The sequence below is a fragment of the Aquila chrysaetos genome, chromosome 7 (genome assembly GCF_900496995.4).
Source record: "Aquila chrysaetos chrysaetos chromosome 7, bAquChr1.4, whole genome shotgun sequence".
Classification (NCBI taxonomy): Eukaryota; Metazoa; Chordata; class Aves; order Accipitriformes; family Accipitridae; genus Aquila; species Aquila chrysaetos.
In genome coordinates this window covers 3,091,248-3,096,695 of record NC_044010.1, presented here as the reverse complement: position 1 = coordinate 3,096,695, position 5,448 = coordinate 3,091,248, and positions in this window count along the sequence as shown.

The window sequence follows — 5,448 nt, the reverse complement described above, 5'->3', positions numbered from 1 at the left end:
AGATCTGGACTCCCTTGCGTTAGGCTCTAGAAGAATATAGACTGAGTAATCTCCAAGTTATAAGTCTTCTTTAGGTCTCCATTACTGCTTGCCATCTTCCCATTTGCCCAGGAAGGCTCTGTCCATACCCTGGCCTCTTCCAGCTTTGCCATAAAAAAAACACAGCAACAGTGAGGAATTCTCCAGCTCAAGGCAGTGATTGCAAATATGTTAGTTCACCCTTAGCAGTGATTCATCATTGCCAAAGAAATAAAGTACCTAGCACCTGCCACCTACCCTTGAGACTCCCTTCCTACCAGATAATATTTAAGAGTAAAGAGTTCACCTCACTTGTTTTCTGACAGTGAAGAATTACACATTTGACTACAGTTTTGCAAACCTAACTTGCAAAGTTTCAGGGGTTTCCAAGATCCCTCCCTGCTGAGCCATGCAGCAGGAGAGATAACATCACATTTTAGCTTCCATTCCCCTTTGCGAACCTACATTTCACCTTGCTCACACCTCTTTACAGGCCCCGTTCTCGTTTTCTTCTTGTGGGACAGGCAAAAATAAAGGTGTTGCTTTTTAATTATGGGTAGACCTACCTCCTGCTTGTTCTTGTTTCCTAAGAAAGGACAAAGTATTATCACTTTACTCACCTGATGGCCATGTAAATGTTTTAAAGCTTATTAGGCTGCCTAACCTTGCTTTTCCATTCCATACAGGGAAAAACATTATTTAATGAGATACCGTTGAACTGACACTTGATTGACCTCCAAATTACATGAAATACAGAAGATTTCTTAACACTTCTGTGGTGTTTCTGACCTAGCCCATCCCATTTAAGAGGGAAATCATAAATCCATGCTGACTACTCCCAATCATCTTCATGTCCTTTATGTGTCTGGAAATGGTTTCCAGGATTACTTGCCTTGAAGTGATGGAGCATCCCTTGGAAGGATGGAGCATCTCTTCTCAGTTGACTGGCCTGTAGTTCTGTGGGCTTTCCTTTTTGCCCTTAAATGTGAATATTAAGTGGTGGTCAAACACTGGAACAGGTTGCCCAGCCAGAGACGTTGTGTATTCTCCACCTGTGTAAGATATTCAAAACCCACCTGGATATCGTCCTGGGCAACTGGCTCCAGCTGACCTTGCTTGACCAGGGGCGTTGGACTAGATGATCTCTGGAGGTCACTTCCAACCTCAGTGATTCTGTCATTTAGCTTAAACAACCTCTTTAGTTAGTTGCAGCAGCTCTTAAATATAGATCTTACGAAACATTCAGTATAGATGTACTTCATTAATATTTTAGCAACTGTCTTCGTTATCACGTAAATATGATTCAGAAACACAATGATTTGTTATCACATAAACATGATTCATAAACACAATGAATTAAGCGTGGAAGAATGAGCATTAAAAGCATTCAGTGTGTTCTCAGCTGTCTTTCTGGGTTTATGACAACTGTCCAGTGCATGGCTTTACGCAGCCTTTACTCCAAGGAGATTCCAGCTGAAATATGTAATAAGACCCAAGAGATACATAAAAAAGCATAAGACATCAATGCAACTGTATTTGCTACCACATGATGTATATGCAGTGGTACCTGCAGACCAGCAGCTTACAAGATGTGAACTGTTCTCACAGGCATCATGATGGAGATGTGCAAGGAGCTCATCTAAGTCAGACAGGCAGAATGAGAGAAAGTACCAAGGGGCTTGCTTAAAAATTTAACAGCTAGTGTTCAACATCTGAGTGGTGAATGAAAGATGAGGAGGAGAACGGAAAAAGCCTTTCAAATAGAAGATGAGGCAGCTTATATTTGATCCAATAGACAAAGAGGACTCAAATAATTCAAATTCATAGCACATGCATTAAAAGGCCTTTTGTTTCCTCCCAAAATCACTTGCAAGTTCAGGCAGTGGGGCACTGAGTGGGTGAATGACCTGGGTCCCTGGGAGAAAAGGGAGAGACACAGGACAGTAGTCCCTTCGCTTCCCCATGCTCTCCGTTAGCATTTTCCTACGCAATGTATATTTCATGCTATGTTGCAGAGGCAAGGCTGTATATTCTTCCCTATCCCTTTACATTAATATTTGTGTATTAGGGTATACACTTTCCAGAGCAGGGCTGACACCTTCATAAATTCCTACTCAATGCTTAGCACAGCGCTTCCCAGCATGGACCATAGCTTGTCAGCGCTGCTGCGATGAGTACAATCACTGGATCACAGCTCACCATAACTTCTTGTAGCGAGTGGTTGTCCAGTCCCAAAAGTAAAGCTCTTCTGTCCCGCACACAGCGTATGTAAGAGGCAACCAAGAGAGACAGATCCTTTCTGATGCGGCTGTGGACATGCCGTTCCAATGGCCCGTTGCTTTTCACAGTGATGTATCTCGTTTCTAAAAGGACCAACCTCTCCTCCTGCCTATCTTTGTCCAGCTAAAATGCATTCATTGATGTACATATTTATTAATGTATTCATTCACTCCTGTCTCTGTGATCTCAGCTTCCCCAACTTGCATGCCTTTTCTGTTTGTTAACCCTTTACGCGCTGCCAAATGGGCCAGGAGCTCTCTAGAGCAGCCGTCTGTTTATCTGCTAGTGTACTACTTAGTACCAGGGGATTTAATCTCTTTTTTGAACCTTTTATCATAATATGAGAAAATAAAGCAATAATTTTTATATTTTTATCACTGCCAACAGCTTTGCGGCAAAAAAGGCTCTTTTTAATAACATGTACTTTTTTGTAGAGTGGCTCTTATGAAATATGTCCTTGTCATTTTTCTGGGACCATTCAGCAGCAGATGCCAGACAGGTTAATTATTATCATTTATTTGTGCAGGAAAGATCATAAAAAGTTGTCTACAGCAGAGCGCACACACTCCTTGTCGCCAAAAAACAGATGCTGCATGAATAGAGGCTGGAGAAGCCACCTGCTCACCTTGCTGTGAGGCTTCTGCCTTCAGGCTAGAAGAACCACTCCTAGGAGTCAGGACAAAATTTAATCACCTTGCCCTGTTCTATCCTTCCCCACTCTGGTACAACAGCTAAAGAGAGTGCTAATTTTGGACTATCACTGAATTTTGTGATCTGACCTTTTATTCATCAAGGGTAGGACAGCCTGTCAAGCCCATGTAAGCCACAGCAGAACAAGCTGGAAGAGAGGATGGCATCAGACAGCAAGATAAAAACTCTGAACGTAGTCCTAGCCTTCAAAGCTACTGGGCCTCCTCATACTTTAATAAATCTTTAACCCAAAGCCAGCAGTATATTTCCACTTTGTAAACGTTAACTTTCAGGTCAAAGGGAACGTAGATGTGCATGGGTTAATCACAGACTATTTCACTTCATGCTCCTCCCAGTCAAAAAAATGACTGAACTTCAAGTTGGATTGCCCACACAGACCAGACTTTCATTCGGTTGATCTAGTCAAGAAGGAGTGTGTGGTCTTATTTACGAGCTTGCCTTGTATTTGACATTTTTTTGACAGAAGCCCATGGTGGCATGCTGAGAAGGAACTTCCCGGTGCAATTTCAATAGGTATGGAACCAGAGTTTCTGTGCATTAATAAGCCCAAGGGGCACAACAAGCTGTATCTCAGTGATACAATGCCAAAGCAGGAAAAAGAAAACACATTTCTGTACTTAACAGTATTTGCAGCAGGGGTTGGCTAAGCAGCTGAACTGCCAAAGCTAGATTTCACAGTCTCTTCGCTGCCACAGATAGCTCTGATCATCTAAACCAACTTCCTTACAAACATGCTGGGGGACTTTTCCTCAAAGCTGTGCTAAAGCACATCTTTCAGGTAGCTACTAATTCTACCCTGAAAAACCCCAAACAATGACAAATCTGCTTTTTTCCATTAACTGTTTCGGGCATCATCACTCTCACTGTTAGGGAACTACATCTAATTTCCAGATCCATTTAGACTCAGGTCCTGAGAATCATGGTTTATTGCAGCTTTGCCTGCACAACTGGAAAGCCCTTACACTGCTCATATAACCCACGGTTAGTGATGAAAACTTCTTAACTTCTTCATTGGGTTCTCATGTACCATAAAGAAACATATTTTCCCCATTTACTGATCAGATGTTAGAATAAACCCACGGTAGCGCAAGTGGATAATACTAAGAACAATACTTTTGGCTACATGTCAGGCTCTCACTAGGTAGGAGAGCTTCGCTGTTGACTGGACACTTGAAATTAATTGGGAGTGATTTTATTCTCCTTCCCCTCTTCCACCTGACACCTACATGGTATTTTTTCCAAAAGCTGTGTCTGTCTGTGGACCTAACGCACAGTGCTGCAGCGAAGCACACCCTAAGGAAAGCTTTACCTCTAAGCAGTTTCTGGTAACTTGCCAGCCAGTGACAGGTTCATCAATAATGATAATGGCTTTTTGTCAAAGAAAACTAGTGCACTAAGCCACAGACTTGCTCAACCCTACAAAAGAAATCAAAGTAAACGGCATCCTTGTAAGGAAAGTGAGACAGGAACATGACTTCTAATGGGAAGAGCTGACTAACAAAAGAAATAGAAGGATTAAGCTCCCTTTCCTGAAAAGCAGAAGTAGGTTTTTGATCAGTAAAGTCTGTCGCCTATCAACTGAGAAATGAGGATTCAAGCCCCGACTTCACTATACCTCAATGAAAAATCTATTGACTGCAGGCTACGACACAGCAGTTCATACCTCATTTGTGATAAGTGGAGCATATTGCAGCTGCCTCTGCAAATATTATCAATAATGAAAATTTGTATTAAGGTTGCACCCAAAACCCCAGTACTGGATAGGTTTCACATGCTTAAAGCCAGTGGGACCTTCGCTAAAGATTGCTGCACAGAGCAGGCAATCCTGTTGCTACAAGAACAAAAACGTATACTCAAGAATTTAAGGCTACTGTACATATGATTTCCTACTTTTCTGCATGGAAATCAAGAGGGGCAGATTTGGGGCATTTTCCCATATTTAGGATATACTCATGCTTCTGACTATCCCCTCACTCATCAGACTGGTCATAAATAAACCAGAAAGCTCTGCTGAGCCCCTTGGGAAGAGGAGAGGCTCATTGTTTATTAGCTATGCATTTCACCTGTGTGTGCATGGAAAGTCTAACCCATGTACCTGCATGAGCCATCTTCGCTGACCCCTCTGGTACACAGCATCTGGGCATACATGTCTGCCTGGGAAGTCACACGGAGAGATTGAGTAGCTCCAGTTTAAAGGAATGGAGTGTGAGTGCTTTGATGTGAAACATGTGTGCCTGTGACAGACACAAGAGAAACAGACAGAAGGAGAAGGAGAGATGTAGGAAAACAGAGAGACAGAGACAGGCAGAGAGGCAAACAGAGAGACAAAGAGAGAAATCAAGTGGTACAGCAAGAGAGACAAAGCATGGCAGAGAGAAACAGAGAGGAAAATGGGAAGAAAGGGGGAACCAGAGGGTGGAGCAGGGGGCACAAAGAGAG